Genomic DNA, 14,567 nt, shown 5'->3' on the forward strand with positions numbered 1-14,567 from the left:
TTTTTCTGCCCAGAGGATGAATCTTGTTACCTCTGACATTGCAGCTCTGCTCTTCATTCCGCCCTGTCGGTTTATGTAAGCCACTGTCGTTACATTGTCCGGCTGCACGTGAATGGCCCAATTTCTCAGAAGATGGGCCGCTTGGAGAAGACCGCTGTAGATGGCTCTTAGTTCCAGAATGTTTATCGGCAGGCCGGCTTCCAGACTTGACCTCCTTCCTTCGAAGGTCTCCCCTAGAGTGACTGTGCCACAGCCCCGGAGACTTGCATCCATGGTTAGAAGAATCCAGTCCCAAATCCCGAACCTGCGACCCTCCAGAAGGTGAGGCAGTTGCAACCACCAGAGGAGTGAAATCCTGGCCTTTGGAGACAGACGTATTCTCTGGTGCATATGTAGATGGGATCCCGACCACTTGTCCAGGAGATCCAGTTGGAAGGACCGAGCATGAAACCTCCCGTACTGCAGAGCCTCGTAAGAGGCCACCATCTTTCCCAGAAGGCGAATGCACTGATTAACCGACACCGGGGCTGGCTTCAGGACATCCCGGACCATTGTTTGTATCACCAACGCTTTTTCCTCTGGAAGAAACACCCTCTGCCCTTCCGTGTCGAGGATCATTCCCAGAAAGGACAACCTCCTGGTTGGTTCCAAATGTGATTTTGGAAGATTCAGGATCCAACCGTGTTCCCTGAGCAGGTGGGTCATGAAAAGAATGGACTGTAACAGCTTCTCCCTGGACGATGCCTTTATCAGCAGATCGTCCAGATATGGAATTATGTTCACCCCCTGTCTGCGGAGGAGAACCATCATTTACGCCATCACCTTGGTGAATACCCTCGGTGCTGTGGAGAGGCCGAATGGCAGGGCCTGGAACTGATAGTGACAGTCCAACAGTGCAAATCGGAGATAAGCTTGATGCGGCAGCCAAATCGTAATGTGGAGGTACGCATCCTTGCTATCCAGGGATACCAGGAATTCCCCCTCCTCCAGACCTGATATCACCGCCCGTAGAGACTCCATTTTGAACTTGAACTCCCTCAGAAAGGGGTTTAGTGATTTTAACTTCAGAATCGGTCTGACCGAACCATCCGGTTTCGGCACCATGAAAAGGTTCAAATAGTAACCCTTGTTTTGCATCTGTGGAGGAACCGGTACAATAACCTGTGCCTCCACCAACTTCTGAATGGCTCCCTGTAGGATAGCCCTGTCTGCCGGCAAAGCCGTCAAGCCCGATTTGAAGAACAGGTGCGGAGGGAGGACTTGAAATTCTAGCCGGTACCCCTGGGACACAATATCTTGTACCCAGGGATCCAGGTCGGACGACACCCAGACGTGACTGAAATGCCTGAGTCTCGCCCCCCACCGGCCCTACCTCCAGGCCGCGCGGTCCACCATCATGCTGAGGACTTTGTCGTACCTGAAGCAGGTTTCTGTTCCTGGGAACCCGCAGCAGCAGGTTTCTTGTATTTTTGTCGACCTCCTCTAAAGAAGGCTGACTGTAAAGCAGCTGAAGAAAAAGGTTTCTTCGCAGCAGGTGCAGCTGAGGGAAGAAAAGGTGACTTACCCGCTGTAGCCGTGGAAATCCACGCATCCAACGCTTCCCCAAAGAGAACCTGACCTGTGTAGGGTAGGGTCTCCACACCTTTCCTGGATTCTGTGTCGGCAGACCACTGGCGCAGCCACAGTCCTCTGCGAGCTGAGACAGACATGGAAGAAATTCCTGCAACCATTGAACCAAGGTTCTTCATTGATTCCACCACAAATCCTGCAAAATCCTGAATTTATGTAAAAACAAATCAACGTCACTTTTATCCATTGTATCCAAATTCTCTAGTAAAGTGCCTGGCCACTTTGCTATAGCTTTGGAAATCCATGCACAGGCAATAGTAGGACGTAGTATTGCCCCTGAAGCTGTGTATATGGATTTGAGCATAACATCAACTTTGCGATCAGCCGGCTCCTTTAAGGCGGTAGATCCTGGAAACGGCAAAACCACCTTTTTTGAGAGTCTGGATACAGATGCGTCCACTATGGGTGGGTTTTCCCATTTTTTTTGTTATCCTCCTCAGGAAAGGGGAAAGCGACCAGAACCCTTTTAGGGATCTGGATTTTTTTCTCCGGGTTTTCCCACACTTTTTCAAAAATAGCATTCAATTCTTTGGACGCAGGGAGGGATAGCAAGGCTTTTTTACTGTCTGTGAAGTAAGCCTCCTGCTCAGGTGTTGTATCAGTAATATTCAACACATCCCTAATAGCCTCTATCATCAACTGCACCCTATTAGCAAACGATGTGGTCCTCCTGAGCACATCCCCATCATCGTCTGCTGTATCAGAATCGGTATCCGTGTCATCTTGCATAATCTGGGCAATAGCACGCTTATGGGAACCTACAAAGGGAGGACCTGACGTAACAGAACCGGACTACACTCCCATAGAGTTCTGTAAAACCTGAGTTGCAGATACATTCTGTGCAACCCTAGTAGAAATCTCAGCCATCATAGATTTAAAAGAGGAAAACCATTCAGGCTCCCTTGCCGGTATCTGCGCTAGAACAGTGCAATCCTGATTACCTGGAATGAGATCATCCTGAGAGGACAAATCCTTTGCAGCATATGACACAGAGTCCCTAGACATAGCTAAAATCAGATTTCAAACACTCCACACACACACACACACACACACACACACACACACACACACACACACACACACACACACACACACGGAAGGTTAGACAGAGTTTCACCCCCAAGAATGGCAAGAGAGACACAGAGATTGGAGCCAACCCGCACACAGCGCTTTCAAGGTATATGGTGACCCCTACCAGAACTGACTGTGTACCTTAATAGGTTACACAGCCTGTATACAGCCTCCCCCCCCCCTTCTACGACCCGCTGGTACCGTTAGAGATAGCTGGAGTTGACATGGAGCGACTTGCTTTCACTGGCAGCGCTTCTGCAGGCAGGAAAATGGTGCTGAATGCTGGGGGTCCGCTCTGAAGAGAAGCTCCGCCACCCTTAATGGCGCTGTCTTCCCGCTCTTCAGAAGATTATACTGGCATGAGCAATTGTGCTGGCAGCAATCCTGGGACCCTAACAGGCTTGGAGGTCAGTGTAGGGTTTAGGTGCTGGCTCAGGGCGCCCCTCACAGTGCCGCACTATGTACCGCTGAGCCCCGGAGCACAGTTAGTACTGCTCTTCATACCCTGTTGCAGCCATCTTCACACCGGCACCCTGCTTGCCAGGGGGGCTGGTGACTCACTCGCCACTGATCTTCTGGCTCTGTAAGGGGGTGGGGGCATGCTGCGGGAGTGAGCGGTCGCCTAGGGCGGCTAACGTTCATCACCCTCAGGAGCTCAGTGTCCTGTCAGCGGAGATAGTGGCTCAGACCCCGCAGGGCGGACGCTACTCCCCCCCTTAGTCCCACGAAGCAGGGAGGCAGTTGTCAGCAGGCTGCCTGTAAAATAATAAACTCCAACTTTACTAGAGAAACTCTGGAGAGCTCCCCTAGCTGTGACCGGCTCCTCCGGGCACATTTTCTAAAGTGAGTCAGGTAGGAGGGGCATAGAGGGAGGAGCCAGCCCACACTCTCAAACTCTTAAAGTGCCAGTTTATTTAGTGTATGCTGTGAAATTGGTCGACACGGGACAGGTCGACACATGAAAAGCTCGACATGGTTTTTTAAACTGTTTTGGTCTAATTTTTTCCGTAACATGTCCAGGAACCCCAATTAGTGTAACGCATCCCCTTGCATGGCTCGCGGCTGCGGGCAAGGTGCTTTGCTTCGCTCCAGTGCCGCTGCGATTGGCACAGGTCACCGTTCCCAATCTTAGTCCACGTAGATGGTAAAGTATGAAAAAGTAAAAAATCTATTTTATTTTATTTTAAAGCCATATCGACCTTTTCATGTGCCGAGCTGTCCTGTGTCGTCCATTTTCATATGTCGACCAATAGTGGTCGACCTAATGACTGTCGACCTTAACATGGTTGACTATCCAAACGGATACCCTTCTGCCCATTTATGTTCTTAGCACATGGCTGGGGATGGAATCCTGGCGGCCGGGATCCCGCGGGTCAGTATACTGACACTGGGTTCCTGGCCGTCAAAATTCCGTTGAGCGCTAGAAATCCTCCTTGCAGGCTCGGTGGCTCGCTGCACTGGCCACACGTTCTGTTCCCACTCTATGGGTGTCGTGGATACCCAGGAGCAGGAATAGCCCTGGCGCAGCTGTCGGAATTCTCGGTGGTCGAGATCCCAGCGTCTGTATTCTGACCTCCGGGATCCCAACCGCCAGGATATTAACTACATTGCCATAGTAATAATAAATACTATTTAGCCAGCAAGAATGTGTAGCAGTGTGCTGACATTGCCTGTATGTTGTGCGTCAGGAAAAAGCCAAAGGTGGAGAACAACCATATAATAATCCTTGCTTTATATTCCTTTTCATGACTTACAGATTTCTCCTTGTACAATTACTGCACGCCTAAGGACAGAAGTTCATGATAATTATGCACCCTCCAACACACACTGTATATGGCAGGTGCAGACATGGCTAGCTTTCCTGAAATGTGTTATTATGACTGTAGTAGCCATTTTTATTAATTATAGGCACTTATTCTGAAATCATAGTCAGTGCACTTTGTACCTTTTACTTCCTTGGCTCGATAAAGAAGCCTACAGGCAGATCGCTTTAACATTCGTAATGTAACAATCACATTATAGACAGCTGCGGGTGCTAAAAAACCTCTATGAATTTGATAGCTCCTGACACCGTCACATTGTAATTTATCACCCCTTCCTCAGTGTTCTATGGAGGTCATTCCGAGTTGATCGGTAGCTGCCGTTGTTCGCTGCGTAGCGATCACTGTAAAAATCGGCTAATCTGCGCATGCGTATGCACCGCAATGCGCACGCGCGACGTACGGGTACAAAGAGACTTGTTGTTTTGCACAGGTTTAAGCGACGTTTTCATTCGCACTGGCGGCCGCAAGAAGATTGACAGGAAGGGGGCGTTTCTGGGTGTCAACTGACCGTTTTCTGGGAGTGTTTGGAAAAACGCAGGCGTGCAAGGGAAAACGCAGGCGTGGCTGGGCGAACGCAGGGCGTGTTTGTGACGTCAAAAGCCATCCCTCCAACGTTAGAATCAACGCACACGAAGAGTAAGTCCAGAGCTGCTAGCGAGCGAACAACTCGGAATGACCCCCTATGTGTATAATAGCGCATGTGATTTACTCGATAAGGGATGTGCGTCGCAAGCAGTGGCTCTCCCCCCCCCCCCCACTGCGAATGCTTCAGAGGCGCACATGTGCAGTATTGATTAGCGTCAATGCACACATGGAGAATTTATTGCAAAGTGGGTGATAGGTAGTCAGCGTTTTGGGGTAACGAGGGTGGATAGAAAAATACTGGTGTCAGAACTGTTTTCTGGGCGTGCCCTAATCAGCCACTGCCAATTCGTATGCAGCAGTAGAGACGCTCACTCTGAGACAGCATAGGGTTACTCAGATATATAATGTTGCTACTGATGTGCGTCCAATGTTCCTGATGTTCCCACTTACGTACGTGAGTGGGCGGATGTGAGATGCCAGCAGTGGGTGTGCACAAGACAGTGGCTGAGTCATTAACAGAACTACTGCCCCCCAGTAAAATCTGCAACCTCGTGACTTCACTGGCTACACTGTGACTGGAGGTCACATGACAGACGGCCCCGGGGGAGGTGTTTTCTCCCTCTGGGACTGCCAGGCTGGACTGTAATTAACAGAGAGCGTGCTTCCAGTAGGAAGCCATTCTCTGTCTTTATTGTCAGCTCTACCCGGCTTATATGATCTGCAGCCGATGCAGTCCATTAAAGCCGGTGTTTTGCACATGCAGAATTGCACCACTGCTAGTGTGCATTAGAGATGAGCGGGTTCGGTTCCTCGGAATCCGAACCCCCCTGAACTTCAGCCTTTTTACACGGGTCCGAGGCAGACTCGGATCTTCCCGCCTTGCTCGGCTAACCCGAGCGCGCCCGAACGTCATCATCCCGCTGTCGGATTCTCGCGAGGCTCGTATTCTATCGCGAGACTCGGATTCTATATAAGGAGTCGCGCGTCGCCGCCATTTTCACACGTGCATTGAGATTGATAGGGAGAGGACGTGGCTGGCGTCCTCTCCGTTAGAATAGATAGAGACACTTGAGTTGATTACTTAGTAATTTTGGGGAGCATTAGGAGTACTCAGAGTGCAGAGTTTTGCTGATAGTTAGTTACTAGTGACTGACCACTTTATTATTTAATATAATCCGTTCTCTGCCTGAAAAAAAAACGATACACAGTCACATACCATATCGGTGCTCAGCCTCAGTGTGCTGCATGATTGATAATATCATCTATGTATATCTGACTGTGCTGAGTGCTCACTGCTCACACAGCTGAATTGTGGGGGAGACTGGGGTGCAGTTATAGCAGGAGTACAGTGCACACTTTTGCTGCCAGTGTGACTGACCAGTGACCACCAGTATATTGTCTGCCTGAAAAAGTTAAACACTCCTGTGGTGGGTTTTTTTTTTTATTCTATAAACGCATTCTGCTGACAGTGTCCAGCAGGTCCGTCATTCATTATATTATATAAATATTTACCTGCAGTAGTGTTATATTTTTTTTGTTCATCTCTATCATCTTTATCATCTCTATATTAGCAGACGCAGTACGGTAGTCCACGGCTGTGGCTACCTCTGTGTCGTCAGTGCTCGTCCATAATTGTACACCTACCTGTGGTGGGGTTTTTTTTTCTATCTTCTTCATACTAGTAGTTTAGGAGTCTGCTGACAGTGTCCAGCAGGTCCGTCATTATATTATATATACCTGCAGTAGTGATATATATATATTTTTTATATCATTATCTCTATACTAGCAGACGCAGTACGGTAGTCCACGGCTGTAGCTACCTCTGTGTCGTCAGTGCTCGTCCATAATTGTATACCTACCTGTGGTGGGGTTTTTTTTTCTATCTTCTTCATACTAGTAGTTTAGGAGTCTGCTGACAGTGTCCAGCAGGTCCGTCATTATATTATATATACCTGCAGTAGTGATATATATATATATATTTTATATCATTATCATCTCTATATTAGCAGACGCAGTACGGTAGTCCACGGCTGTGGCTACCTCTGTGTCATCAGTGCTCGTCCATAATTGTATACCTACCTGTGGTTGGGTTTTTTTTTCTATCTTCTTCATACTAGTAGTTTAGGAGTCTGCTGACAGTGTCCAGCAGGTCTGTCATTATATTATATATACCTGCAGTAGTGATATATATATATATTTTATATAATTATCATCTCTATACTAGCAGACGCAGTACGGTAGTCCACGGCTGTAGCTACCTCTGTGTCGTCAGTGCTCGTCCATAATTGTATACCTACCTGTGGTGGGTTTTTTTTTTCTATCTTCATACTAGTAGTTTAGGAGTCTGCTGACAGTGTCCAGCAGGTCCGTCATTATATTATATATACCTGCAGTAGTGATATATATATATTTTTTATATCATTATCATCTCTATACTAGCAGACGCAGTATGGTAGTCCACGGCTGTGGCTACCTCTGTGTCGTCAGTGCTCGTCCATAATTGTATACCTACCTGTGGTGGGTTTTTTTTTTCTATCTTCTTCATACTAGTAGTTTAGGAGTCTGCTGACAGTGTCCAGCAGGTCCGTCATTATATTATATATACCTGCAGTAGTGATATATATATTTTTTATATCATTATCATCTCTATACTAGCAGACGCAGTACGGTAGTCCACGGCTGTAGCTACCTCTGTGTCGTCAGTGCTCGTCCATAATTGTATACCTACCTGTGGTGGGGTTTTTTTTTCTATCTTCTTCATACTAGTAGTTTAGGAGTCTGCTGACAGTGTCCAGCAGGTCCGTCATTATATTATATATACCTGCAGTAGGGATATATATATATTTTTTACATCATTATCATCTCTATACTAGCAGACGCAGTACGGTAGTCCACGGCTGTGGCTACCTCTGTGTCGTCAGTGCTCGTCCATAATTGTATACCTACCTGTGGTGGGGTTTTTTTTTCTATCTTCTTCATACTAGTAGTTTAGGAGTCTGCTGACAGTGTCCAGCTGGTCCGTCATTATATTATATATACCTGCAGTAGTGATATATATATATTTTTTATATCATTATCATCTCTATACTAGCAGACGCAGTACGGTAGTCCACGGCTGTAGCTACCTCTGTGTCGTCAGTCACTCGTCATCCATAAGTATACTAGTATCCATCCATCTCCATTGTTTACCTGAGGTGCCTTTTAGTTGTGCCTATTAAAATATGGAGAACAAAAATGTTGAGGTTCCAAAAATAGGGAAAGATCAAGATCCACTTCCACCTCGTGCTGAAGCTGCTGCCACTAGTCATGGCCGAGACGATGAAATTCCATCAACGTCGTCTGCCAAGGCCGATGCCCAATGTCATAGTACAGAGCATGTAAAATCCAAAACACAAAATATCAGTAAAAAAAGGACTCAAAAATCTAAAATAAAATCGTCGGAGGAGAAGCGTAAACTTGCCAATATGCCATTTACCACACGGAGTGGCAAGGAACGGCTGAGGCCCTGGCCTATGTTCATGGCTAGTGGTTCAGCTTCACATGAGGATGGAAGCACTCAGCCTCTCGCTAGAAAAATGAAAAGACTTAAGCTGGCAAAAGCACAGCAAAGAACTGTGCGTTCTTCGAAATCACAAATCCACAAGGAGAGTCCAATTGTGTCGGTTGCGATGCCTGACCTTCCCAACACTGGACGTGAAGAGCATGCGCCTTCCACCTTTTGCACGCCCCGTGCAAGTGCTGGAAGGAGCACCCGCAGTCCAGTTCCTGATAGTCAGATTGAAGATGTCAGTGTTGAAGTACACCAGGATGAGGAGGATATGGGTGTTGCTGGCGCTGGGGAGGAAATTGACAAGGAGGATTCTGATGGTGAGGTGGTTTGTTTAAGTCAGGCACCCGGGGAGACACCTGTTGTCCGTGGGAGGAATATGGCCATTGACATGCCTGGTGAAAATACCAAAAAAATCAGCTCTTCGGTGTGGAAGTATTTCAACAGAAATGCGGACAACAGGTGTCAAGCCGTGTGTTGCCTTTGTCAAGCTGTAATAAGTAGGGGTAAGGACGTTAACCACCTCGGAACATCCTCCCTTATACGTCACCTGCAGCGCATTCATCATAAGTCAGTGACAAGTTCAAAATCTTTGGGCGACAGCGGAAGCAGTCCACTGACCAGTAAATCCCTTCCTCTTGTAACCAAGCTCACGCAAACCACCCCACCAACTCCCTCAGTGTCAATTTCCTCCTTCCCCAGGAATGCCAATAGTCCTGCAGGCCATGTCACTGGCAATTCTGACGAGTCCTCTCCTGCCTGGGATTCCTGCGAAGCATCCTTGAGTGTAACGCCTACTGCTGCTGGCGCTGCTGTTGTTGCTGCTGGGAGTCGATGGTCATCCCAGAGGGGAAGTCGTAAGACCACTTTTACTACTTCCACCAAGCAATTGACTGTCCAACAGTCCTTTGCGAGGAAGATGAAATATCACAGCAGTCATCCTGCTGCAAAGCGGATAACTGAGGCCTTGGCATCCTGGGCGGTGAGAAACGTGGTTCCGGTATCCATCATTACTGCAGAGCCAACTATAGACTTGATTGAGGTACTGTGTCCCCGGTACCAAATACCATCTAGGTTCCATTTCTCTAGGCAGGCGATACCGAAAATGTACACAGACCTCAGAAATAGACTCACCAGTGTCCTAAAAAATGCAGTTGTACCCAATGTCCACTTAACCACGGACATGTGGACAAGTGGAGCAGGGCAGACTGAGGACTATATGACTGTGACAGCCCACTGGGTAGATGTATTGACTCCCGCCGCAAGAACAGCAGCGGCGGCACCAGTAGCAGCATCTCGCAAACGCCAACTCTTTCCTAGGCAGGCTACGCTTTGTATCACCGCTTTCCAGAAATCGCACACAGCTAAAAACCTCTTAGGGCAACTGAGGAAGATCATCGCAGAATGGCTTACCCCAATTGGACTCTCCTGTGGATTTGTGGCATCGGACAACGCCAGCAATATTGTGTGTGCATTAAATATGGGCAAATTCCAGCACGTCCCATGTTTTGCACATACCTTGAATTTGGTGGTGCAGAATTTTTTAAAAAACGACAGGGGCGTGCAAGAGATGCTGTCGGTGGCCAGAAGAATTGCGGGACACTTTCGGCGTACAGGCACCACGTACAGAAGACTGGAGCAACACCAAAAACGCCTGAACCTGCCCTGCCATCATCTGAAGCAAGAAGTGGTAACGAGGTGGAATTCAACCCTCTATATGCTTCAGAGGTTGGAGGAGCAGCAATAGGCCATTCAAGCCTATACAACTGACCACGATATAGGAGGTGGAATGCACCTGTCTCAAGCGCAGTGGAGAATGATTTCAACGTTGTGCAAGGTTCTGCAACCTTTTGAACTTGCCACACGTGAAGTCAGTTCAGACACTGCCAGCCTGAGTCAGGTCATTCCCCTCATCAGGCTTTTGCAAAAGAAGCTGGAGACATTGAAGGAGGAGCTAACACTGAGCGATTCCGCTAGGCATGTGGGACTTGTGGATGGAGCCCTTAATACGCTTAACAAGGATTCACGGGTGGTCAATCTGTTGAAATCAGAGCACTACATTTTGGCCACCGTGCTCGATCCTAGATTTAAAACCTACGTTGTATCTCTCTTTCCTGCAGACACAAGTCTGCAGGGGTTCAAAGAACTGCTGGTGAGAAAATTGTCAAGTCAAGCGGAACGCGACCTGTCAACATCTCCTACTTCACATTCTCCCGCAACTGGGGGTGCGAGGAAAAGGCTCAGAATTCCGAGCCCACCCGCTGGCGGTGATGCAGGGCAGTCTGGAGCGACTGCTGATGCTGACATCTGGTCCGGACTGAAGGACCTGACAACGATTACGGACATGTCGTCTACTGTCACTGCATATGATTCTCTCACCATTGAAAGAATGGTGGAGGATTATATGAGTAACCGCATCCAAGTAGGCACGTCAGACAGTCCGTACGTATACTGGCAGGAAAAAGAGGCAATTTGGAGGCCCTTGCACAAACTGGCTTTATTCTACCTAAGTTGCCCTCCCACAAGTGTGTACTCCGAAAGAGTGTTTAGTGCCGCCGCTCACCTTGTCAGCAATCGGCGTACGAGGTTACTTCCAGAAAATGTGGAGAAGATGATGTTCATTAAAATGAATTATAATCAATTCCTCCATGGAGACATTCACCAGCAGCAATTGCCTCCACAAAGTACACAGGGAGCTGTGATGGTGGGTTCCAGTGGGGACGAATTGATAATCTGTGTGGAAGGGGATGTACACGGTGATGAATCGGAGGATGATGATGAGGTGGACATCTTGCCTCTGTAGAGGAGAGATTAATTGCTTCTTTTTTGGTGGGGGTCCAAACCAACCCGTCATTTCAGTCACAGTCGTGTGGCAGACCCTGTCACTGAAATGATGGGTTGGTTAAAGTGTGCATGTCCTGTTTATACAACATAAGAGTGGGTGGGAGGGCCCAAGGACAATTCCATCTTGCACCTCTTTTTTCTTTCATTTTTCTTTGCGTCATGTGCTGTTTGGGGAGTGTTTTTTGGAAGGGCCATCCTGCGTGACACTGCAGTGCCACTCCTAGATGGGCCAGGTGTTTGTGTCGGCCACTAGGGTCGCTTATCTTAGTCACACAGCTACCTCATTGCGCCTCTTTTTTTTCTTCTTTGCGTCATGTGCTGTTTGGGGAGTATTTTTTGGAAGGGCCATCCTGCGTGACACTGCAGTGCCACTCCTAGATGGGCCAGGTGTTTGTGTCGGCCACTAGGGTCACTTATCTTAGTCACACAGCTACCTCATTGCGCCTCTTTTTTTTCTTCTTTGCGTCATGTGCTGTTTGGGGAGTATTTTTTGGAAGGGCCATCCGGCCTGACACTGCAGTGCCACTCCTAGATGGGCCAGGTGTTTGTGTCGGCCACTAGGGTCGCTTAGCTTACTCACACAGCTACCTCATTGCGCCTCTTTTTTTCTTTGCGTCATGTGCTGTTTGGGGAGTGTTTTTTGGAAGGGCCATCCTGCGTGACACTGCAGTGCCACTCCTAGATGGGCCAGGTGTTTGTGTCGGCCACTAGGGCCGCTTATCTTAGTCACACAGCTACCTCATTGCGCCTCTTTTTTTTCTTCTTTGCGTCATGTGCTGTTTGGGGAGTATTTTTTGGAAGGGCCATCCTGCGTGACACTGCAGTGCCACTCCTAGATGGGCCAGGTGTTTGTGTCGGCCACTAGGGTCACTTATCTTAGTCACACAGCTACCTCATTGCGCCTCTTTTTTTTCTTCTTTGCGTCATGTGCTGTTTGGGGAGTATTTTTTGAAAGGGCCATCCGGCCTGACACTGCAGTGCCACTCCTAGATGGGCCAGGTGTTTGTGTCGGCCACTAGGGTCGCTTAGCTTACTCACACAGCTACCTCATTGCGCCTCTTTTTTTCTTTGCGTCATGTGCTGTTTGGGGAGTGTTTTTTGGAAGGGCCATCCTGCGTGACACTGCAGTGCCACTCCTAGATGGGCCAGGTGTTTGTGTCGGCCACTAGGGTCGCTGAGCTTAGTCACACAGCTACCTCATTGCGCCTCTTTTTTTCTTTGCGTCATGTGCTGTTTGGGGAGTGTTTTTTGGAAGGGCCATCCTGCGTGACACTGCAGTGCCACTCCTAGATGGACCAGGTGTTTGTGTCGGCCACTTGGGTCGCTGAGCTTAGTCATCCAGCGACCTCGGTGCAAATTTTAGGACTAAAAATAATATTGTGAGGTGTGAGGTATTCAGAATAGACTGAAAATGAGTGGAAATTATGGTTATTGAGGTTAATAATACTTTGGGATCAAAATGACCCCCAAATTCTCTGATTTAAGCTGTTTTTTAGGGTTTTTTGAAAAAAACACCCGAATCCAAAACACACCCGAATCCGACAAAAAAACTTCGGTGAGGTTTTGCCAAAACGCGTTCGAACCCAAAACACGGCCACGGAACCGAACCCAAAACCAAAACACAAAACCCGAAAAATTTCCGGTGCACATCTCTAGTGTGCATGTGCCAGTGACGGCACCTGCCAGAGCTATGCAAGTGCTGGGACCCATCTTGTCAGGCTGGCTATATCCTTACCTCCTCTCTGGGCAGTGGCACGGATAGTGGAAGCCCCCCTCCTACAAGCGGGTAGGAACTGTTTATTAGTGTATGCTGTGAATTAAATTGCATGCAGTGCATAGACAGCAGACTCCCCAGTGTTTAAGGCTTGTGCTTCGTGTCTGGTAACTTGGAAAGGGGGATAGATATACAGGGACAAAGCACAATACACTCTTATTTTATTTATTGACCATTGGTTTGAAATTGTCAAATCATCAGCTTATATCTGTGAGAACTACAGTATGTATGTTCTGTACAACAGCTTAGTAATGTCCTCTTTATGGCTGAAAACTATAATATAGGACCACATTAACCACTTAACTGGCTAATATTTTTTTCCAAAAGCTGCTCAAAGATTGTCATGTTTTTTTAATGATAGAATTAGGTTAACCACTTAACATACACTTTTTTTTTTTTTTTTCCAAAACCCGTTCAGAAATTTAATGGGTTTTTTCTAAGGAGTGAATTTATGGAAAAAAATGTATTTAATCCTATCCAAATGATTTTATTAGGGGAAAAAAAGTTGTTTTTTTAAATATTTGTAAAATAAAATAGTTTTTTTTCTTCAAACATCGGAATATCGTCCGACACCATCGGAACATCGGGAACATTGCGACTTTTATTTTAATAGCCTGGACAGGGGGGACTTGGGGGGGTTAATTTGCACTTCCCCAGTGGCTGCCATTGTCTGCAGCTGCCAGGTGGGGGATTGTGCCATGCTGACCATGGCACAATGAGCAGTAATTGGCAGCATGGCAAACACTGGGGGAAGGTGCAGTCCCTCTGAGAGCAGCAGCAGTGGGAAGTTTCTCTTCCCTGCAGCTGCAAACACTGTTTATCTGACTGGTTGCATCCTGGGCCTAATTCAGACCTGATCGTTGTGCTGCTACTTTTGTTGTCCTACAATTAGATAGTCGCCGCCCGAGGGGTAGTGTAAATTTGCCCCGTGCAAGTGTGAGATCGCATGTGTACGCCGTGTGAAAATGTCCCTCAGTCAGCGGACAGCTGCAAATCTGTTCGCAACTCACTCACCATCGAATGGATTTACCAGTGTGTGCAATCTGAGCGCAGGCCAGGACTTACTCCTATAGTACGATCAGAACAGGCTGATCGGGGCCGGAGCTGACGTCACACACTCTACCAGAAAACGCTTGGGAACGCCTGCGTTTTCCCCCCGACACTCTCAGGAAACGGCCAGTTACCAGTTGGCTGTGCGATTGAAATTTTCACACCAGCTTGTCGCTGTTTGGCGATGCACTTGCGTATTGCGAAGCAACCGCATGCGCAGTCAATCGATAATTGTCCGCTGTGC

The sequence above is a fragment of the Pseudophryne corroboree genome, chromosome 5 (assembly GCF_028390025.1).
Source record: "Pseudophryne corroboree isolate aPseCor3 chromosome 5, aPseCor3.hap2, whole genome shotgun sequence".
NCBI classification, from domain to species: domain Eukaryota; kingdom Metazoa; phylum Chordata; class Amphibia; order Anura; family Myobatrachidae; genus Pseudophryne; species Pseudophryne corroboree.